Raw genomic sequence first — 25,179 nt, forward strand, 5'->3', positions numbered from 1 at the left:
GTAGGAGGATTTGTGACACCTACTGCACCCTTCGAGGTTTTGCAGATGGATTACATCCAGCTTGAGCGCTGTAACAATTTGAAGTATGTTCTAGTAGTGGTTTGCGCCTTCAGTAAATGGGTTGAAGCGTACCCTACGAAAGACAATACTGCAATGACTACTGCGAAGCTGCTGCTGAAAGAGTTCTTCCCTCGATATGGCGTCTGTAGACTTCTGTGGAGTGATAATGGGCCTCACTTTGTAGCGGATGTTATAAAGTATGTCTTGAAGGGCCTGGGCATCACCCAGAAGTTTCACGCGGTATTCCACCCTCAGTCTGCGGGACTAGTCGAGAAGTATAATGGTACACTGAAGCTCAAGATCGCTAAAATTCAAGCTTCGACGTCTTTGACTTGGCCAGATGCTCTACCGCTGGCGTTATTGTCAATTAGATCGGTACCACACTCTCGAACTGGCCTTACACCGTACGAGATTGTCTTTGGACGCCCAATGAATATTTGGGGTCCACCAAAACCTAAAGCTGTGTATGATGTACCTTGTGTAATGATGAATGATTATCTGGCACAGTTAACGGATAACTTGGTTTCTATTCATCAACAGGTCCGAGAGGCGCTCCCTGATCGGTCCACCGGTGAAGGACATGGTCTCCGACCTGGCGACCACGTAATGGTGAAAATCTTTGACAGAACAAACAGCTTGGAACCGAGATGGGTGGGTCCTGAGCAGGTCCTCCTCGCAGCGAGGACGGCTGTGCGAGTCTCCAACAGAAAGAATTGGATCCATTCCCTGCACTGTAGGAAGGTGCCGCCCGGATTGGTGGAACCTGCCGTGCTGACCGATCAACGAGAAATCTTGGCTGCAGAGACAGGCCGTGCTGCGGAGCCAAACGCCACTGAGGAGCTCTTTCCGGACCACGCGACTCCTGGAGGAAGGCGATATCATCTTCGACCAAGGAAGTGAGTTCTCCAGTACCGGGACATACTGTCAGAACGGCCCTTGGGTTAGTGAAACGGAGAGCCGATGAGGCAAGGGGGGGGGATCAGCCCTGCATTAGTGTAGTGACACCCGTCTTGGCCCGCTGGTGAAGAAATCGACCGCTGCCCAAGGGGAAGAGTTCTGACAGACTTTTAGTTTCAGGAAGATATTGGGTTTTTATTTTTTGACATGGAGAAAAAGAAAATCCTTTGTGCATTAGGGTTTATGTTGACAGTAGCTATTGTTGGGATAACCACGTGGTTTGTGGAGGATGTAACTCCCGCTCGGAAAATTCTTGTGTTGACAACTCCGGTGCCTGAGGAGCACTACTTTTATACATTACCGTATCAAAAGTTGAAGCATCGACAGTCTTACTTGAACAACACTTTCATCCAGATGCTGCATCATACCCACGTTGCTACGAACGCTACGAACTGTTGGATATGTGGGATGATGCCAGCCCATCAGAAGAAAGGAGGAACGCCATTTATACCACTTCCTTTCTCTCATAATGGCTCTTGTAGAGCATGGTATACTTTGCTTTTTGCCACTCGGAAACCGACAGTGGGACGATTGCTCTTCAGACTCAATAAAGAATGCCACCAAGATAAAAATGGGTATCCGCAAGCGAATGGGACAATTTGGGAGTGGGAAGAGTACCGACCAGACAATGAATCCATTCCCTACATCTTCACGAACACAAGAGACACTGTGGGAAAGGACAAATTTGTGATTCAAGTAGCACAAGCTCAAGCGGACCTGTGTGTCCAGAGTGTGGGTTTTATTCCTGTTGGTGTTAGTGATTGTATTACTGTTCTGAACATTGATGGGTTGAACAATAGTACCTTTTTAGCCTCCCATAATACGTACTTTGTGTGTGGAAATAAAGGTTATTATCGTCTGCCGGCTGGGTGGTCTGGGGTATGCTATGTATCATTTCTATTACCTCCTGTATTCCTAGCACCCGCATCTTATCATAAGGATCTGAAATTATTGAATAATGTGACTGTAAATAGGTATAAACGTACTTTATCAATTGATGATGTAGATCAGACTGATACCAGTCTGCAACAGTATATTGATTTTAACTTAGGACTGTTTTTCTTTGTTGGAGCTGCTCTGAACAGTAGAAAGATCCGAAGATTAACAAGAGTGGTAGAGGCTGTGACAAATCAGACTGCTGCTGCTCTTGGGAATCTTACGGAGGAATTGCAAATTACTAGAATTGTTGCATTGCAGAATCGTATGGTATTAGACGTTATGCTAGCTGACAGAGGAGGAGCATGTAAAATTATTGGAAGTAGCTGTTGTGTGTTTATCCCTGATCATACGCCATCAGTTTATAATGCCATCAACAAACTACATAAAATTGCAGCTGAAATCCATACAGAAAACGGCACTTGGTCCTTTTCTGGATGGTTTTGGGCATTGATTACTGCCTGGGGATGGAAGGTTTTAACTGGTCTCTGTATTATTGTAGCAGTTCTGTTTTCGTGCTGTATCTGTGTTCAATGTGGTCCCTTGCTCTGCTCCTTATGCGTATCATTCTGTATCCCTGATAAGAAAGCTATTGCCGATGTTGCTCACCAGAAACGTCTAGCTAAAGAAGTTGAAGAAATGATGACAATTGACATATATGATGACTATCCTAACAAACCAGATGTCTTCAGTAAATGCTGAAAGGGTCGTCTGTTGTAAATTGAAACAACGATGTGATTAAGCATTTACTAAAGACATTAATTCCCTTCCTTTAGATCATGTTTTCTCTGTTATGTTGACCGAAGTTCGGACTCCATTTTGTATTGTCATGCCTCCACGTGCTCATCACGTGAAGAGTCCAACCTCTGTGTTAGTTGCTCTTGTAATCTGCCTAGTAACAGTCTATAAATAGCTCCTTTGTCCATCTGGCGCATGCCCAGACTTGACCACATCTGTTATCAGTTAGCCTTGCTTGACCATGTTTTCGCGGGCTCAAGGAGTGTGTTAGCTCCGCCCACATATTGATTCAGTATCGAAATTGACCATAAATGGTAATGTTCTTCGGCCTCATGTTGTATCCACCCACTTATGAGCCCCTCTATTGTGTATAAAAGGGGACCATGTACGTAAGTTCTGTGTGCTACTCTATGCAATACTGAAGAGTGTTGTGTGGATTGTAGGACCACCCTTAAGGGTTAATAAATACTGTCTTTGTACTTTGCAGTTTCCGTGCCAACTTCCTCATAGATTCCATTACAGGAGAGCGAACCCTTGTGTCCTGCGGGCCTAGCTGGGGCCTGTATTCATCATGGTGAGCAAAAAAACGATGGATTTAGGCCCAGATCTCTGTACTGGAGTGAATGTATGACATTGTTCTGCATTCTGTCCATCAACTGTTGTTTTTGCATTTGTCATCCCCCGATTGGGACGGGTATGCTCAGACGTGAGTCCCATGCTCTCCATGCCACTGGAATCAAGCTATCCTGGCTGAAGAGGGGTGAAACCCCGAAACTGGTCCTAGGATGCTTGTTTCCAGTCCAGGGAGGACCTGGCTTGGCAGTTCGGACTGGACTGTTCCCATGAGGCACAGGGTCAAGACTGATTTGCATGTGGCTGGGTTCAAACTGGAAGGGCTTGGTGAGCAAAAAAACGATGGATTTAAGCCCAGATCTCTGTACTGGGGTGAATGTATAACATTGTTCTGCATTCCGTCCATCAATTGTTGTTTTTGCATTTGTCACCCCGAGAGGGACGGGTATGCTCAGACGTGAGTCCCGTGCTCTCCATGCCAATGGAATCAAGCTATCCTGGCTGAAGAGGGGTGAAACCCCGAAACCAGTCCTAGGATGCTTGTTTCCAGTCCAGGGAGGACCTGGCTTGGCAGTTCCGGGTGGACTGTTCCCATGAGGCACAGGGTCAAGACTGATTTGCATATGCCTGGGTTCAAACTGGAATGGCATGGTGAGCAAAAAAACGATGGATTTAGGCCCAGATCTCTGTACTGGGGTGAATGTATGACATTGTTCTGCATTCTGTCCATCAACTGTTGTTTTTGCATTTGTCATCCCCCGTTTGGGACGGGTATGCTCAGACGTGAGTCCCGGGCTCTCCATGCCACTGGAATCAAGCTATCCTGGCTGAAGACGGGTGAAACCCCGAAACCGGTCCTAGGATGCTTGTTTCCAGTCCAGGGAGGACCTGGCTTGGCAGTTCGGGCTGGACTGTTCCCAAGAGGCACAGGGTCAAGACTGATTTGCATATTGGTGGGTTCAAACTGGAATGGCATGGTGAGCAAAAAAATGATGGATTTAGGCCCAGATCTCTGTACTGGGGTGAATGTATGACATTGTTCTGCATTCTGTCCATCAATTGTTGATTTGCATTTGTCACCCCAAGTGGGACGGGTATGCTCAGACGTGAGTCCCGTGCTCTCCATGCCACTGGAATCAAGCTATCCTGGCTGAAGAGGGGTGAAACCACGTAACCGGTCCTAGGATGCTTGTTTCCAGTCCAGGGAGGACCTGACTTGGCAGTTCGGGCTGGACTGTTCCCGTGAGGCACAGGGTCAAGACTGATTTGCATATGGCTGGGTTCAAACTGGAATGGCATGGTGAGCAAAAAAACGATGGATTTAGGCCCAGATCTCTGTACTGGGGTGAATGTATGACATTGTTCTGCATTCTGTCCATCAATTGTTGTTTTTGCATTTGTCACCCCGAGTGGGACGGGTATGCTCAGACGTGAGTCCCGTGCTCTCCATGCCACTGGAATCAAGCTATCCTGGCTGAAGAGGGGTGAAACCCCGAAACCGGTCCTAGGATGCTTGTTTCCAGTCCAGGGAAGACCTGGCTTGGCAGTTCGGGCTGGACTGTTCCCATGAGGCACAGGGTCAAGACTGATTTGCATATTGGTGGGTTCAAACTGGAATGGCATGGTGAGCAAAAAAACAATGGATTTAGGCCCAGATCTCTGTACTGGGGTGAATGTATGACATTGTTCTGTATTCTGTCCATCAATTGTTGTTTTTGCATTTGTCACCCCGAGTGGGACGGGTATGCTCAGACGTGAGTCCCGTGCTCTCCATGCCACTGGAATCAAGCTATCCTGGCTGAAGAGGGGTGAAACCACGAAACCGGTCCTAGGATGCTTGTTTCCAGTCCAGGGAGGACCTGACTTGGCAGTTCGGGCTGGACTGTTCCTGTGAGGCACAGGGTCAAGACTGATTTGCATATGGCTGGGTTCAAACTGGAATGGCATGGTGAGCAAAAAAACGATGGATTTAGGCCCAGATCTCTGTACTGGGGTGAATGCATGACATTGTTCTGCATTCTGTCCATCAATTGTTGTTTTTGCATTTGTCACCCCAAGTGGGACGGGTATGCTCAGACGTGAGTCCCGTGCTCTCCATGCCACTGGAATCAAGCTATCCTGGCTGAAGAGGGGTGAAACCCCGAAACCGGTCCTAGGATGCTTGTTTCCAGTCCAGGGAGGACCTTGCTTGGCAGTTCGGCTGGACTGTTCCCATGAGGCACAGGGTCAAGACTGATTTGCATATGGCTGGGTTCAAACTGGAATGGCATGGTGAGCAAAAAAACGATGGATTTAGGCCCAGATCTCTGTACTGGGGTGAATGTATGACATTGTTCTGCATTCTGTCCATCAATTGTTGTTTTTGCATTCGTCACCTCGAGTGGGACGGGTATGCTCAGACGTGAGTCCCGTGCTCTCCATGCCACTGGAATCAAGCTATCCTGGCTGAAGAGGGGTGAAACACCGAATCCGGTCCTAGGATGCTTGTTTCCAGTCCAGGGAGGACCTGGCTTGGCAGTTCGGGCTGGACTGTTCCCATGAGGCACAGGGTCAAGACTGATTTGCATATGGCTGGGTTCAAACTGGAATGGCATGGTGAGCAAAAAAACGATGGATTTAGGCCCAGATCTCTGTACTGGGGTGAATGTATGACATTGTTCTGCATTCTGTCCATCGATTGTTGTTTTTGCATTTGTCACCCCGAGTGGGACGGGTATGCTCAGACGTGAGTCCCGTGCTCTCCATGCCACTGGAATCAAGCTATCCTGGCTGAAGAGGGGTGAAACCCCGAAACCGGTCCTAGGATGCTTGTTTCCAGTCCAGGGAGGACCTGGCTTGGCAGTTCGGGGTGGACTGTTCCCATGAGGCACAGGGTCAAGACTGATTTGCATATGCCTCGGTTCAAACTGGAATGGCATGGTGAGCAAAAAAACGATGGATTTAGGCCCAGATCTCTGTACTGGGGTGAATGTATGACATTGTTCTGCATTCTGTCCATCAACTGTTGTTTTTGCATTTGTCATCCCCCGTTTGGGACGGGTATGCTCAGACGTGAGTCCCGTGCTCTCCATGCCACTGGAATCAAGCTATCCTGGCTGAAGAGGGGTGAAACCCCGAAACCGGTCCTAGGATGCTTGTTTCCAGTCCAGGGAGGACCTGGCTTGGCAGTTCGGGCTGGACTGTTCCCATGAGGCACAGGGTCAAGACTGATTTGCATGTGGCTGGGTTCAAACTGGAATGGCTTGGTGAGCAAAAAAACGATGGATTTAGGCCCAGATCTCTGTACTGGGGTGAATGTATGACATTGTTCTGCATTCTGTCCATCAATTGTTGTTTTTGCATTTGTCACCCCGAGTGGGACGGGTATGCTCAGACGTGAGTCCCGTGCTCTCCATGCCACTGGAATCAAGCTATCCTGGCTGAAGAGGGGTGAAACCACGAAACCGGTCCTAGGATGCTTGTTTCCAGTCCAGGGAGGACCTGGCTTGGCAGTTCGGGCTGGACTGTTCCCATGAGGCACAGGGTCAAGACTGATTTGCATATGGCTGGGTTCAAACTGGAATGGCATGGTGAGCAAAAAAACGATGGATTTAGGCCCAGATCTCTGTACTGGAGTGAATGTAAGACATTGTTCTGCATTCTGTCCATCAACTGTTGTTTTTGCAATTGTCATCCCCCGATTGGGACGGGTATGCTCAGACGTGAGTCCCATGCTCTCCATGCCACTGGAATCAAGCTATCCTGGCTGAAGAGGGGTGAAACCCCGAAACCGGTCCTAGGATGCTTGTTTCCAGTCCAGGGAGGACCTGGCTTGGCAGTTCGGGCTGGACTGTTCCCATGAGGCACAGGGTCAAGACTGATTTGCATGTGGCTGGGTTCAAACTGGAATGGCTTGGTGAGCAAAAACACAATGGATTTAAGCCCAGATCTCTGTACTGGGGTGAATGTATGACATTGTTCTGCATTCTGTCCATCAATTGTTGTTTTTGCATTTGTCACCCCGAGTGGGACGGGTATGCTCAGACGTGAGTCCCATGCTCTCCATGCCACTGGAATCAAGCTATCCTGGCTGAAGAGGGGTGAAACCCCGAAACCGGTCCTAGGATGCTTGTTTCCAGTCCAGGGAAGACCTGGCTTGGCAGTTCGGGCTGGACTGTTCCCATGAGGCACAGGGTCAAGACTGATTCGCATATTGGTGGGTTCAAACTGGAATGGCATGGTGAGCAAAAAAACGATGGATTTAGGCCCAGATCTCTGTACTGGGGTGAATGTATGACATTGTTCTGCATTCTGTCCATCAATTGTTGTTTTTGCATTTGTCACCCCGAGTGGGACGGGTATGCTCAGACGTGAGTCCCGTGCTCTCCATGCCACTGGAATCAAGCTATCCTGGCTGAAGAGGGGTGAAACCATGAAACCGGTCCTAGGATGCTTGTTTCCAGTCCAGGGAGGACCTGGCTTGGCTGTTCGGGCTGGACTGTTCCCATGAGGCACAGGGTCAAGACTGATTTGCATATGGCTGGGTTCAAACTGGAATGGCATGGTGAGCAAAAAAACGATGGATTTAGGCCCAGATCTCTGTACTGGGGTGAATGTATGACATTGTTCTGCATTCTGTCCATCAATTGTTGTTTTTGCATTTGTCACCCCAAGTGGGACGGGTATGCTCAGACGTGAGTCCCGTGCTCTCCATGCAACTGGAATCAAGCTATCCTGGCTGAAGAGGGGTGAAACCCCGAAACCGGTCCTAGGATGCTTGTTTCCAGTCCAGGGAGGACCTGGCTTGGTAGTTCGGGCTGGACTGTTCCCATGAGGCACAGGGTCAAGACTGATTTGCATATGGCTGGGTTCAAACTGGAATGGCATGGTGAGCAAAAAAACGATGGATTTAAGCCCAGATCTCTGTACTGGGGTGAATGTATGACATTTTTCTGCATTCTGTCCATCAATTGTTGTTTTTGCATTTGTCACCCCAAGTGGGACGGGTATGCTCAGACGTGAGTCCCGTGCTCTCCATGCAACTGGAATCAAGCTATCCTGGCTGAAGAGGGGTGAAACCCCGAAACCGGTCCTAGGATGCTTGTTTCCAGTCCAGGGAGGACCTGGCTTGGTAGTTCGGGCTGGACTGTCCCCATGAGGCACAGGGTCAAGACTGATTTGCATATGGCTGGGTTCAAACTGGAATGGCATGGTGAGCAAAAAAACGATGGATTTAGGCCCAGATCTCTGTACTGGGGTGAATGTATGACATTGTTCTGCATTCTGTCCATCAATTGTTGTTTTTGCATTTGTCACCCCGAGTGGGACGGGTATGCTCAGACGTGAGTCCCGTGCTCTCCATGCCACTGGAATCAAGCTATCCTGGCTGAAGAGGGGTGAAACCCCGAAACCGGTCCTAGGATGCTTGTTTCCAGTCCAGGGAGGACCTGGCTTGGCAGTTCGGGGTGGACTGTTCCCATGAGGCACAGGGTCAAGACTGATTTGCATATGCCTCGGTTCAAACTGGAATGGCATGGTGAGCAAAAAAACGATGGATTTAGGCCCAGATCTCTGTACTGGGGTGAATGTATGACATTGTTCTGCATTCTGTCCATCAACTGTTGTTTTTGCATTTGTCATCCCCCGTTTGGGACGGGTATGCTCAGACGTGAGTCCCGTGCTCTCCATGCCACTGGAATCAAGCTATCCTGGCTGAAGAGGGGTGAAGCCCCGAAACCGGTCCTAGGATGCTTGTTTCCAGTCCAGGGAAGACCTGGCTTGGCAGTTCGGGCTGGACTGTTCCCATGAGGCACAGGGTCAAGACTGATTTGCATATTGGTGGGTTCAAACTGGAATGGCATGGTGAGCAAAAAAACGATGGATTTAGGCCCAGATCTCTGTACTGGGGTGAATGTATGACATTGTTCTGCATTCTGTCCATCAATTGTTGTTTTTGCATTTGTCACCCCGAGTGGGACGGGTATGCTCAGACGTGAGTCCCGTGCTCTCCATGCCACTGGAATCAAGCTATCCTGGCTGAAGAGGGGTGAAACCACGAAACCGGTCCTAGGATGCTTGTTTCCAGTCCAGGGAGGACCTGGCTTGGCAGTTCGGGCTGGACTGTTCCCATGAGGCACAGGGTCAAGACTGATTTGCATATGGCTGGGTTCAAACTGGAATGGCATGGTGAGCAAAAAAACGATGGATTTAGGCCCAGATCTCTGTACTGGAGTGAATGTAAGACATTGTTCTGCATTCTGTCCATCAACTGTTGTTTTTGCAATTGTCATCCCCCGATTGGGACGGGTATGCTCAGACGTGAGTCCCATGCTCTCCATGCCACTGGAATCAAGCTATCCTGGCTGAAGAGGGGTGAAACCCCGAAACCGGTCCTAGGATGCTTGTTTCCAGTCCAGGGAGGACCTGGCTTGTCAGTTCGGGCTGGACTGTTCCCATGAGGCACAGGGTCAAGACTGATTTGCATGTGGCTGGGTTCAAACTGGAATGGCTTGGTGAGCAAAAACACAATGGATTTAAGCCCAGATCTCTGTACTGGGGTGAATGTATGACATTGTTCTGCATTCTGTCCATCAATTGTTGTTTTTGCATTTGTCACCCCGAGTGGGACGGGTATGCTCAGACGTGAGTCCCATGCTCTCCATGCCACTGGAATCAAGCTATCCTGGCTGAAGAGGGGTGAAACCCCGAAACCGGTCCTAGGATGCTTGTTTCCAGTCCAGGGAAGACCTGGCTTGGCAGTTCGGGCTGGACTGTTCCCATGAGGCACAGGGTCAAGACTGATTCGCATATTGGTGGGTTCAAACTGGAATGGCATGGTGAGCAAAAAAACGATGGATTTAGGCCCAGATCGCTGTACTGGGGTGAATGTATGACATTGTTCTGCATTCTGTCCATCAATTGTTGTTTTTGCATTTGTCACCCCGAGTGGGACGGGTATGCTCAGACGTGAGTCCCGTGCTCTCCATGCCACTGGAATCAAGCTATCCTGGCTGAAGAGGGGTGAAACCATGAAACCGGTCCTAGGATGCTTGTTTCCAGTCCAGGGAGGACCTGGCTTGGCAGTTCGGGCTGGACTGTTCCCATGAGGCACAGGGTCAAGACTGATTTGCATATGGCTGGGTTCAAACTGGAATGGCATGGTGAGCAAAAAAACGATGGATTTAGGCCCAGATCTCTGTACTGGGGTGAATGTATGACATTGTTCTGCATTCTGTCCATCAATTGTTGTTTTTGCATTTGTCACCCCAAGTGGGACGGGTATGCTCAGACGTGTGTCCCGTGCTCTCCATGCAACTGGAATCAAGCTATCCTGGCTGAAGAGGGGTGAAACCCCGAAACCGGTCCTAGGATGCTTGTTTCCAGTCCAGGGAGGACCTGGCTTGGTAGTTCGGGCTGGACTGTTCCCATGAGGCACAGGGTCAAGACTGATTTGCATATGGCTGGGTTCAAACTGGAATGGCATGGTGAGCAAAAAAACGATGGATTTAGGCCCAGATCTCTGTACTGGGGTGAATGTATGACATTGTTTTCTTCATTCTGTCCATCAATTGTTGTTTTTGCATTTGTCACCCCGAGTGGGACGGGTATGCTCAGACGTGAGTCCCGTGCTCTCCATGCCACTGGAATCAAGCTATCCTGGCTGAAGAGGGGTGAAACCCAGATACCGGTCCTAGGATGCTTGTTTCCAGTCCAGGGAGGACCTGGCTCGGCAGTTTGGGCTGGACTGTTCCCATGAGGCACAGGGTCAAGACTGATTTGCATATGGCTGGGTTCAAACTGGAATGGCATGGTGAGCAAAAAAACGATGGATTAGGCCCAGATCTCTGTACTGGAGTGAATGTATGACATTGTTCTGCATTCTGTCCATCAACTGTTGTTTTTGCATTTGTCATCCCCCGATTGGGACGGGTATGCTCAGACGTGAGTCCCATGCTCTCCATGCCTCTGGAATCAAGCTATCCTGGCTGAAGAGGGGTGAAACCCCGAAACTGGTCCTAGGATGCTTGTTTCCAGTCCAGGGAGGACCTGGCTTGGCAGTTCGGGCTGGACTGTTCCCATCAGGCACAGGGTCAAGACTGATTTGCATGTGGCTGGGTTCAAACTGGAATGGCTTGGTGAGCAAAAAAACGATGGATTTAAGCCCAGATCTCTGTACTGGGGTGAATGTATGACATTGTTCTGCATTCTGTCCATCAATTGTTGTTTTTGCATTTGTCCCCCCGAGTGGGACGGGTATGCTCAGACGTGAGTCCCGTGCTCTCCATGCCACTGGAATCAAGCTATCCTGGCTGAATAGGGGTGAAATCCCGAAACCGGTCCTAGGATGCTTGTTTCCAGTCCAGGGAGGACCTGGCTTGGCAGTTCGGGCTGGACTGTTCCCATGAGGCACAGGGTCAAGACTGATTTGCATATGGCTGGGTTCAAACTGGAATGGCATGGTGAGCAAAAAAACGATGGATTTAGGCCCAGATCTCTGTACTGGGGTGAATGTATGACATTGTTCTGCATTCTGTCCATCAATTGTTGTTTTTGCATTTGTCACCCCGAGTGGGACGGGTATGCTCAGACGTGAGTCCCGTGCTCTTCATGCCACTGGAATCAAGCTATCCTGGCTGAAGAGGGGTGAAACCCCGAAACCAGTCCTAGGATGCTTGTTTCCAGTCCAGGGTGGATCTGGCTTGGCAGTTCGGGCTGGACTGTTCCCATGAGGCACTGGGTCAAGACTGATTTGCATATGGCTGGGTTCAAACTGGAATGGCATGGTGAGCAAAAAAACGATGGATTTAGGCCCAGATCTCTGTACTGGGGTGAATGTATGACATTGTTCTGCATTCTGTCCATCAATTGTTGTTTTTGCATTTGTCACCCTGAGTAGGACGGGTATGCTCAGACGTGAGTCCCGTGCTCTCCATGCCACTGGAATCAAGCTATCCTGGCTGAAGAGGGGTGAAACCCCGAAACCGGTCCTAGGATGCTTGTTTCCAGTCCAGAGAGGACCTGGCTTGGCAGTTCGGGCTGGACTGTTCCATGAGGCACAGGGTCAAGACTGATTTGCATATGGCTGGGTTCAAACTGGAATGGCTTGGTGAGCAAAAAAACGATGGATTTAAGCCCAGATCTCTGTACTGGGGTGAATGTATGACATTGTTCTGCATTCTGTCCATCAATTGTTGATTTGCATTTGTCACCCCGAGTGGGACGGGTATGCTCAGACGTGAGTCCCGTGCTCTCCATGCCACTGCAATCAAGCTATCCTGGCTGAAGAGGGGTGAAACCCCGAAACCAGTCCTAGGATGCTTGTTTCCAGTCCAGGGAGGACCTGGCTTGGCAGTTCGGGCTGGACTGTTCCCATGAGGCACTGGGTCAAGACTGATTTGCATATGGCTGGGTTCAAACTGGAGTGGCATGGTGAGCAAAAAAACGATGGATTTAGGCCCAGATCTCTGTACTGGGGTGAATGTATGACATTGTTCTGCATTCTGTCCATCAATTGTTGTTTTTGCATTTGTCACCCCGAGTAGGACGGGTATGCTCAGACGTGAGTCCCGTGCTCTCCATGCCACTGGAATCAAGCTATCCTGGCTGAAGAGGGGTGAAACCTCGAAACTGGTCCTAGGATGCTTGTTTCCAGTCCAGGGAGGACCTGGCTTGGCAGTTCGGGCTGGACTGTTCCCATGAGGCACTGGGTCAAGACTGATTTGCATATGGCTGGGTTCAAACTGGAGTGGCATGGTGAGCAAAAAAACGATAGATTTAGGCCCAGATCTCTGTACTGGGGTGAATGTATGACATTGTTCTGCATTCTGTCCATCAATTGTTGTTTTTGCATTTGTCACCCCGAGTAGGACGGGTATGCTCAGACGTGAGTCCTGTGCTCTCCATGCCACTGGAATCAAGCTATCCTGGCTGAAGAGGGGTGAAACCCCGAAACCGGTCCTAGGATGCTTGTTTCCAGTCCAGGGAGGACCTGCCTTGGCAGTTCGGGCTGGACTGTTCCCATGAGGCACAGGGTAAAGACTCATTTGCATATGGCTGGATTCAAACTGGAATGGCATGGTGAGCAAAAAAACGATGGATTTACGCCCAGATCTCTGTACTGGGGTGAATGTATGACATTGTTCTGCATTCTGTCCATCAATTGTTGTTTTTGCATTTGTCACGCCGAGTGGCACAGGTACGCTCAGACGTGAGTCCCGTGCTCTCCATGCCACTGGAATCAAGCTATCCTGGCTGAAGAGGGGTGAAACCCCGAAACCGGTCCTAGGATGCTTGTTTCCAGTCCAGGGAGGACCTGGCTTGGCAGTTCGGGCTAGACTGTTCCCATGAGGCACTGGGTCAAGACTGATTTGCATATGGCTGGGTTCAAACCGGAGTGGCATGGTGAGCAAAAAAACGATGGATTTAGGCCCAGATCTCTGTACTGGGGTGAATGTATGACATTGTTCTGCATTCTGTCCATCAACTGTTGTTTTTGCATTTGTCACCCCGAGTAGGACGGGTATGCTCAGACGTGAGTCCCGTGCTCTCCATGCCACTGGAATCAAGCTATTCTGGCTGAAGAGGGGTGAAACCCCGAAACCGGTCCTAGGATGCTTGTTTCCAGTCCAGGGAAGACCTGGCTTGGCAGTTCGGGCTGGACTGTTCCCATGAGGCACAGGGTCAAGACTGATTTGCATATGGCTGGGTTCAAACTGGAATGGCATGGTGAGCAAAAAAACGATGGATTTAGGCCCAGATCTCTGTACTGGGGTGAATGTATGACATAGTTCTGCATTCTGTCCATCAATTGTTGTTTTTGCATTTGTCACCCCGAGTGGGACGGGTATGCTCAGACGTGAGTCCCGTGCTCTCCATGCCACTGGAATCAAGCTATCCTGGCTGAAGAGGGGTGAAACCACGAAACCGGTCCTAGGATGCTTGTTTCCAGTCCGGGGAGGACCTGCCTTGGCAGTTCGGGCTGGACTGTTCCCATGAGGCACAGGGTAAAGACTGATTTGCATATGGCTGGATTCAAACTGGAATGGCATGGTGAGCAAAAAAACGATGGATTTACGCCCAGATCTCTGTACTGGGGTGAATGTATGACATTGTTCTGCATTCTGTCCATCAATTGTTGTTTTTGCATTTGTCACCCCGAGTGGCACAGGTACGCTCAGACGTGAGTCCCGTGCTCTCCATGCCACTGGAATCAAGCTATCCTGGCTGAAGAGGGGTGAAACCCCGAAACCGGTCCTAGGATGCTTGTTTCCAGTCCAGGGAGGACCTGGCTTGGCAGTTCGGGCTAGACTGTTCCCATGAGGCACTGGGTCAAGACTGATTTTACATATGGCTGGGTTCAAACTGGAGTGGCATGGTGAGCAAAAAAACGATGGCTTTAGGCCCAGATCTCTGTACTGGGGTGAATGTATGACATTGTTCTGCATTCTGTCCATCAATTGTTGTTTTTGCATTTGTCACCCCGAGTAGGACGGGTAGGCTCAGACGTGAGTCCAGTGCTCTCCATGCCACTGGAATCAAGCTATCCTGGCTGAAGAGGGGTGAAACCCCGAAAGCAGTCCTAGGATGCTTGTTTCCAGTCCAGGGAGGACCTGGCTTGGCAGTTCGGGCTGGACTGTTCCCATGAGGCACAGGGTCAAGACTGATTTGCATATGGCTGGGTTCAAACTGGAATGGCATGGTGAGCAAAAAAACGATGGATTTAGGCCCAGATCTCTGTACTGGGGTGAATGTATGACATTGTTCTGCATTCTGTCCATCAATTGTTGTTTTTGCATCTTTTAGATCAGCACTGACCCTGAAAAGTAATTCTAAGCCTACTTACCAGTAACTTGTATTTCCTTCCATAGGAATCCATTGGGTGCTTTTCACCAGAAAAGTTTCTAAGTGACCAATTTTGAAACGTACAAATATTCCTCTAAAATCAGCTGAACTCCGAATTCCGATTTACTCACCTGTTATCAGGCGAGAACCCAGGGCTGCATCTTTTAGCCCAGCACTCACCCTGAAAAGTAATTCTAAGCGTACTTACCAGTAACTTGTATCTTCTTCCATAGGAATCCATTGTGTGCTTTATGTAGAAAAGTTTTTAAGTGTCTATTTTCACAAACTGAAAATATTCCTAAACAATCATCTGTATGACTTAAACACATTCTTTCAACTGTTTACAGGAGATTCACCAGTGCTGGATCCAGGATCCACCACTTCGTAAGAAAAAGTAACAATAACACTACTTACCTGCTAAGTGAATTTTCTGCCATTGGATAACATTGGTGATTCTATGTGAAAAAGTTTCTAAGTGTCAACTTTTAAAATACAATAATATTCCTTAAAAATCACTACTGTAACCAAAACGCTTTTACTCAACTGTTTACAGGAGATGTCCAAGGACTGAATATAGGATCCAGTCCTGTGGCTAAAAAAGTAATACATAAAGTAACTAGTGCATTTGACTAGAAATTCACATTGAGCTCAATGTTGCATTGTGTTTGAAATTGTGTTGCCCATTGCAACAACTGTAACTACTGTACCTAAAAGTGTATTGCCTATTTGCTCAGTATTTAAACTAAAGTAATTCATTCTGAGAAAGTATATTTTGTATTGTAATGTATAATGTAATTAAAAAAATTAAATATCAAAAAATAAACAGTTTAAAAAATGTAGTAAATCGGTATAAAAAAAATCAGTATAACAATTAATGCAATTAAAATTGTCATTTTCAAAACCTTTGAAATTCACTGAAAAAACCATAGGTTTCAGGCCTGATATAGGTAGGAATTAGCATTTAAAAAACATTTGAAATTCATTGAAAAAAACATAGGTTTCAGTCCTGATATAGTTAGGAATTAGCATTTAAAAAACCTTTGAAATTCACTGAAAAAACCATAGGTTTCAGGCCTGATATAGTTAGGAATTAGCATTTAAAAAACCTTAGAAATTCACTGAAAAAAAAATAGGTTTTAGGGGTGTTACAATTAGCTGGACATTTCACTCGAACAAAACCATTGAAATTTGTCCGATATAGTTAGTTGTACTAACTACATCTCGTGCACCCTCAATCCACTGCTGATGATGTCACATATTACATCATTCATGACATGGTCAGTGACATCACTGATGACATCTCAAATGACATTACTGATGACATCACTGATGACATCATCCAGTGAATGTGGTTTGGTTCGTTATTTAAATATGTATTATATATATATAGCAATTTGCATTGGAGAATGAGTGGATATATAAATATAAATATCTGGATGGAGGATTTTAGTAGCAGTGTGATTGACTGTTTACTTGACTAATTTATAGTGTCTCACTAAATATATCGGATAGTGACTAAACTGTGTGAATATCTGTATCACTTTGCCAGTTGTGTAAACTGCTGTACCAGTTGGTTACTAGCTACATGAAAGTCTATATTATTTAGTGATTACTTAACTTAGTATTTGTAAGGGAGAGTGAATGCGTGTGTGGTTCGGTGGGGGGTGTGTGACTGCCCAAAGATGTGTGAATAGTTGATTCAGTAGGTACATGAATTAAAACTACATGTTATAACAGTTGAATATCTTTATGGGTGTGGCGATGAGCAAATATATGTCTCAATGGTACATGTCCAACAAACTAGAAAAATAAAAGCCAGTGTATGTGCCAGTTGTTGTATATAAATAAGTGATTGTAACTGTATACTTGTAATAGTGTTTTTATAACACAATAAGTATGAGTTATTATCTATATGACTAGATGAAGTGGTGTTTTTATAAGTGTATAGCTAAGTAAAAGTAAGTATGATCCATTGTTTGCATAAGTGAGTAGGATGTCTTCGTAAGTGAATAGGATGTGTGCTGGTGTGTAATATCTATATAGGTGTATACGTTTATTTGATACTGTTCTATTGATCATTGACAGCATGTATGAGTGAATCTATAGGTAAGTGATTAGATGTGTGTATAGATCTAGGAATCACTGAGTGGGTGTTTAGAAACTTGTATTGGTGTGTCATTGGTTTTAAATCTGGCACTCTGTATTTTACAGTGAGCGATGAAAGGTTATACTAGTGTATGACAAGGTGTACCTGATTGTCATGTGAATGATGTCATCAGTGATGTCATTTGAGATGTCATCAGTGATGTCACTGACCATGTCATGAATGATGTAATATGTGACATGATCAGTAGTGGATTGCGGGCGCGCGAGATGTAGTTTGTACAACTAACTATATCGTAGGAATTTCAATGGTTTTGTTCGAGTGAAATGTCCAGCTAACTGTAACACCCCTAAAACCTATTGTTTTTTCAGTGAAATTCTAAGGTTTTTTAAATGCTAATTCCTAACTATATCAGGCCTGAAACCTATGGTTTTTTCAGTGAATATAGATAGATAGATAGATAGATAGATAGATAGATAGATAGATAGATAGATAGATAGATAGATAGATAGATAGATAGATAGATAGATAGATAGATAGATAGATAGATAGATAGATAGATAGATAGGGGCTGAAAAGTTGCTTGCCTACTAATTGAAGAGGTCAGGTGAGAGCTTTCCTGGTCCTTTGTGTGTGTTATAAATGATATGTTTAATTGGCAGTCAAATGCCAGAATTTTTTGGGGGGGTTGGTCACAAGATCTGCAGAGCCGTCGTGGTGCTCAGTGTGGCCCCATGTTAATCCATAAATCTCGCTGAGGGGCTGCGCTGACCATCACAGTAGATCCACTGTTTCATTAAAGAACTCAACCATATTGGGCTTTGTTGCAGAAAAACATGGAAAGGGTTAAAGAAATACTGACCATTTAGAAGTGGTATAACCAAAAAGAAAGATGAAAGGAAGCCTTAACTAGAGCAGCATAAGTAAGAGCACATGGTAAGGGGGTAGCCGTTTTGGTTGCTTTTCTACAGAGAGTGAAAGTGGTTTGTAGGAGTTGTGGGAAAGGGGAGATGAAAACAGATGTTACCAGATATAGAAATAAATCTCAGAGAACAATAAATAGCTTTTATGGGTTAGTTTAATTAGGTTGTAGTATATAAAAATAGTGAGTGTATGTAAGGTGAAATAATTGTGTAGCATCTAGACAGTATACTACTAGGGAAATGTCCATAGATGTGAATATTAACTAAAAATACAGTGAGCAGGAAAGGCGAAAGATAACTTGCTATACTGAATGTATATTAATATTATTATGCTAGTATGAATGAATGTGTTTGAGATTAGAGGTGGGTGTTTGCTTACTGCAAGTAATTTAATAGTGTGTAATTTCCACACAGTCACACAGTCAGGGAGGCATTTACAGACCAAGTTACAGTCTCACAAAAGCAGTTATGTACCCATCAATCATATAGCCAGACTGTGACTGCCACACTCACTCATACACCCATGAGACCCACATTTACTCATGTGTCCGTCAACGTTTGAGTACTAGTTCGCCCTTAGAGCCTGGGGGGACAGCTGCAAAAGTTTGAATAGGACTACTTTAGCACTTTTTATTGCAGTTGACCTCAGAATCATGGCCCCAAAGTGTAGTGGGTTTCAGAAAGAGGTGGAGATATGGAGAAATGAGTAGGTAAAGTCTCCAGAGGAGAGACAGGATCCCCTAGAGAGAGGCTTCTTCATTGGATAAGGTGCAGCAAGTACTGTCACCTCCCAAACCCAGTCCCCTGAGGACCTCAAGGACAGACAGGCTGAATAGGACCTCAAGCTGTAGCTGGCTTAGCTGGGTTCAGAGGAGATGAGGAACTTCGATTTCCGATCGCGATCGAATCGACCCGCCATTTTGTGCTCCGCCGCCATTTTGTGTTGCCATCACTCAGGCAGCACGGTGAACAAAGTCTATTCTGCTTTTTCTGCAGCTTCGTGTTAAAACAGCCCTTCTGCCTCTATTTGCAAAGCTGGTGTTAGGACTGGCCAAGCACACTAATCCCTGTCTGGTTTTTCTAATCCCCGTCTCAACTATCTGTATCTGTTGGTTCACACTATTCTTCTCTGACTTTATCTTATCGTCTGGCCTTCACTGTCCTCTGCTAGCATTCTCTCGTTTCACAACTGTCCTCCAACACACACAAACGTATCTCGCCACCTGCAAGTTTGTTACAAATCCGTTAATGAATTAGTTTGAGGGAGGGGTGACAAACACAGTTGGAGGAGAGGTTTCTTCGAGTCATCTGACACTTTTGTTTTCAAATCTCTCCTATTGGTTCTGTCCTGTTTTCCAACTTTCCTTATTGGCTCTTTCTTGTATGCTCTGGGTCTATACTTGGTTAATGTATATGTTACCTATATGGTATGAAAGTTTGTGCACCACAGAGTGAAGTGGCAGTCTCCTGAGAACCTACCTTGTGTACTTCTGGGACAACTGTACTAGCTGCAGCTAATAAATCTGAATCTTTTACGCCGACAGAGTGTCCCGTGTCTCTGTGTAGCTGAGCAGGAGACCCCAGGAGATTAAGGCGTACCCTGCGCCGCCAGGCTCAAAAGGTTCTGGTTCTTCAGAGAGAAAAGCTCAGGCTGAGAGAGCCTTGGAGGAGAAAAGGGCCTTGCTGGCTGGAGTGTCAAGGAGGTGCACTTGAAAGCCGAATACCTGTTAGCGTCTAGCAAAGATGGTGGGAGCAGCACTACTTTGTCCAATGCAGAAGAAATAGTTCATACATTCAGAGACTTGATGCCTGACTTTAAGGAGGGGGTTTTCATAGACAGGTTATTTCTGGCAGAAGAAGTAGCTGTAGCGGTACAGAGGATCTATAAGGAGGATTGGAGAGGTGCCAATGGAGTCATATTCGTGGTGATGGGAGGAACAATGTACTGGCTCTAGAGAAGGAGAATAGGTTGAGGTATCCCACTATAAAGGAGGCCCATGTCCGTAAGTAATAATTAACCCCAGAGGAGTGAAGGTTGAAATTCAGGGTTGTCAAAAACAGAAATTCATATGCCATTGGATTATTTCAATATTGTGCCTTTAGATTAATTTTGGAATATCATTGATAAAATATTTGGTATCTTAACAAGTTATGTACTGTGCATCAACAACACACAGATTAGGAACAAGATTAATGAATTGATGATGAGTATGTATTATGAGTAATGTGAATGAGATGATGGCACATTTTTTAAGTTTTTCTATTTATATGTACATATATATTGTGTATTGTGGATTCCAACACTGAGAATACAAATGTTTTTATATTTCTCTATAATTTTGTGGTTGTGAGCTCTGTGCACTTTGAAGTATCATGCATGTATAGTAAAGAATATAGTTGCCTGTGGATTTACAATACTACTGGTTTTTCCTTGCCTCAGGAACTTTTATTTGTTGCAGTGTGTCCCCTTTGTGTACAATTATTTAGAATCAGTCTCTCTGTGCATGGCTTGTAATATGTAAGGTTTAATTACATCATATTGAAAATGTTGTGTGTATTCAACACTTCTTATCTAGATCTTCTCTTTTATTGCTATATTTTCACATTTATTTTAGACCTTTTTGGTGTAGGCTATTCCTATCTGGAAGTGTCTCTGTCTGTTGTAAGAAGTATGGATGTGTTACAGACTTTTGGGTTTATACATGAAGAGTAGGCCAACTTGGTAGGTAGCTCAACTAAATTTGACAATCAAGCCAGTAGCCAACCTGTGATGAATGATGGTATGAATAAATTACTATTATTGAAAAGGAAGATTTAAAGAATTGAGATGCATGGACACTTCATGCTAAAATATATCTGGGCTCAGGTCATACTCCAGGGACTCCGGTTTCGTAATATACCAGGATTATTTGTATAAATCAAAATAAAAATCTGAACGTTGGTGTATGATAGCAAATCGATGCTCGAGGGACTTCATGATGTTAATTGTAGAGACAGCTTAAAAATTAGTTCTAACCTTATTAAATGAACTTAGATAGTTAGAAGAGAAAATCAACAAGTGTAATGCTTTAGTAGGAGCAACAATAAAACTAGAGGAAATTGAGAAGAAAATGTCATCCTATTCGGAGTATTTACTAAAAAGGAAAAGTGCTAAGTAGAAAAAGGATGTGAGATTTTTAACTAAAGAAAACAAACATATCCTTATTGAATGAGAATTTTAATAACCAGAACAATTACCAGGAAGATAATGGTATGGAACAACATAAACAAAACAGAAAGGTCACTACTTTCTCAGACATATTCAAATTAGAGAATGAGGGCTGTTCTTAACAATTTGACAATGAAGGTAGAAGGACCATCTATGGGGCAGACCAACCTGCAGGCCAGCATTTTGTATCCAGACGAGGGTCCAGGTTGACCCAGATATCAACCCTAATAAAGGTGTCAATTCCAACAAAACAACAATCAGTATTTGATCACCAGGAATGGCTAATACTGAAGACCTTAACTCAACTTCCCATCTTTAATCTCTCTGGAAAAAGAATGTGGACTGTTGTTGATTGAGTGTTATTGAAAGGTTTATCATTTGTTCCAAATGCTAAACCTAATATGTTTGAACTATTTCAGGATATGATGGTTTCGAAAAATTTGACTTAAGAGGTTTTTTACGAATCATGAGAATCTTGGTTACATTAATATTATTGACAACATCTCAAGGGCTACATCCTCATTCTACCTTCACTCCCACACTTGTACAGGTAGGCTCAGAGGTTTCTGTATTTGAAAACGTTGTGTATCAGAAATTAAAAGCGGCCACACGGTATATACCTCTTACCTCACATAATTTAGAATTAGAGAAAATGCAAGCTCTAACTGGATTGAGTAAGAACAAACAAGTCATGATAAAAATTGTGACAAAGGTGGAGGGATAGTTATATTGTATACCAATCAATATATTAGCAAAATGACAGAACCTCTGGATAACAGAGCCCACTATTCCCCAGTTCAAATAGATCCCACTTCAAGAGTACAATGAAAAATTCAACAACTTGCAAGTAAGGCTCTGGCCAATGGTGACATAACCGAAAAGGAATATGACTATCTCAATGTGGACCATCCTAAATATATATGGAATTCCCATAATAAATAAGGACGAAGTTGATCCACCATATTGTCCTACAGAGACTACAATAGGATCACCTACAGAACCACTATCCAAATAGATGGATGCCATTTTACAGCCATAAGTACCCCAAGCAAAATCATACATTCAAGACTCCAGGGACATCCTTAGGAAAGAAGAAGGTCTTGCTTTCAACAGAACCCAACACATCTTAGTCACCTTAGACACTGAATCACTCTATAGCAATATTCCTCAACTAGATACTATTGAAGCTGTCAATTGGTTCATGTGACTACACAATGTCCAAGGTCCATGCATGTTTGTCATTGAATGTCTACATATGGCCATTTATGAGAACACTTTTGAATTCAGAGGTGACCGCTACAAACAAATAAAAGGAGTCAGCATGCGGGTCTCTGGTGCCCCGACAGTAGCCAATATGTATATGACAAGATTTGAACATATACTTATTTACACCGAAGTGGCACATTTTTATGAATCTATAACCCATTGGGTAAGACTCATTGATGATAACTTTTTTATATGGACTGGTCCCATGGATATATTGGATGAGTTTTTAATTTGGTTGAATCTATGTGATCCTACTATAAACATTACGGCACATGAATTATGAACAGGTCAAATTTTCTGATATTCTTAAAAGACACATCAATGAGTTGTTAGAGGTGGATTTATATGTAAAGCCAACAACTAGAAATACATTACTCCAATTTGACAGCTTTGATCCCAGAATCCAAAAGCAAAGCATTCCCTTTCGACAGTTCCTACGGTTACATAGGAATTGCACAAATTTAGCTGACTGTGATATGAGAGGAAATGGCATGAAAGAAAAGTTTATTTTGAGAGGCTATCCTAGACGCCTGGTACGAGAAGCATTTAAAAGAGCATGGTTTTATGACAGGGATCATCTGCTCCATAATACCCAAACACCTAAAAATTACAAACTGGTTTGTGTCACCTGACACTCAGCTCTCAATGAAAAGATCCGACAGTTCATTTGTGCCAAATTGATGTATTTTCAATGAGGGAACTGAAAATAATGAAAAAATTCCAAGGCCTTTTATTTGTTCGCAGGAGAAATAGAAATATAAAGGACATGGTTGTACGATCTCATTTACCAAGCAAAGCCACAGAATTTCAATCATCCATTGTGGGAGGAAAGCTGGTTATAGGACATTTTAAATGTAATACATGCAAAGCGTGTAATAAGGTAATGGAGACAGCCAGTTTAACTTTGAAAAAAACACTCACTTTGTTTAAGAGCCTTTACCAACTGCAAAACTGAAAATGTAGTGTATTTACTTCTGTGCCCTTGTGGGTTAGGCTACATTGGAGAAACAGCTCACCCCAAGGCGACTTGTCTCACAGAACACAGTTCAGCCATCCGTTCTAATAATACAACAGTCCCTCTTGTGAAATATTACCTATATGGACAACATAAACAAGAAGAAATCCGCTGGATCATCCTTGAAAAAATTGGGGACAAAGAAGGATGTCACCACACAGTGATACACAAGAGAAGGGAACTATATTGGATCTTCATTTTAGACACACATAGACAAGGATTGAACAATTGCATATCATGGGAGAATGCAATCAGATTTAATTCATAATACTTGAAATTGCATATTAGATGTGACAAGATTCATATTTCATTGCAAGTATTTTATTTTATTTCTTAGAAGTTTATTCGATGATCGGTATCCTGTATATCTCATCCAGAAGTAAGTTTGATACCCATTCAGGGAAATTCTGCAGGTTCTGAGTAGAACTCCTGATAATATTTAATGATATTATCATTATTTAGTCCAACATTATCTGCTTTTTTTGAAGTGTTCCAACATGGCCGAACACCGCCTAGTGCTATAGCGTGAGATCTGGCTTTACACATGTGACCGATGGAGCTCGCTTTTTATTTCCATTGTTGTACGTGGCTTAAATCTTCAGATTCCACTTTCTTTAATAGATTTACGTTGGCCGCATCTATTTAACTTCATGATGTATGTTAGAATCCCAGCTATATAGTGTGTATAGTCCATTTTTTATTTCTATTCATTGGCACACCATTTCAATCAGGGGCAGGAGCCACATAAGGAACAAGCGCCGGACGGTATATTTTTTAGATCGTATGCAATCCGTAGAACCCGGGCGGTCCAATAACTTTTAAGAAACCTCAGGGGCTGTCACAGTAAGGAAATTGCTATATGGGATTGCGGAACACTTCTGGTAGATTTGTAAATTGGATTTATGCTTTGGATTTGTCTCAGGGTTACTGTTCTCTCCCCCTTTAGTACCTGTGAATTTGCAGGGGTGTACTGATACATAGAATTGATGATGACGTCCGGGAATCCTTTTCACTTTTAAATAATTGAAGGAACGTGATATGGCATGGATGAAATTGCAATCCTTGTGTTACAATCTGAGCATGGTTGGCACGAAATGAGAACACACCAATATATTAATGATTATGGTATTTGTGTAGTATTCGTCTGTAGCCAATCTCCAGATTTTAAATTTAAGTTTCATGTTCCTTACACTTAATACAATATATCTATCCATTTATTCCGTAGGATAAATATTCTGCATCCTACCGCCGGACGGATCCTGTCAAGTATCAAATTTCATGTAAGTGAGATCGTTGGTGGAGGTGGTTCACAATTGAGTGCAAAGGCATGGTAAGCGTATATATCTTTCTTGATTATTTTTTAGTTATGCATTATTGTTTATTCGTTTTACAAACTTTTCTCCCATGGCATTGTCCTGGCACCGATTGGAAAAGGCTTGCTGTACTGACTTTCCGTAACAGATGACACACTTTAATGAAGCATGCTAAGTGTGATGTGAGCCAACCTGGTTTTGTTTTTTATTCACTTTTTGGGTGAAATCTAGATCTGTGGTATTTGGCTACACACATGGTATATGTT

Source organism: Triturus cristatus, chromosome 3_1, assembly GCF_964204655.1.
Source record: "Triturus cristatus chromosome 3_1, aTriCri1.1, whole genome shotgun sequence".
NCBI classification, from domain to species: Eukaryota; Metazoa; Chordata; class Amphibia; order Caudata; family Salamandridae; genus Triturus; species Triturus cristatus.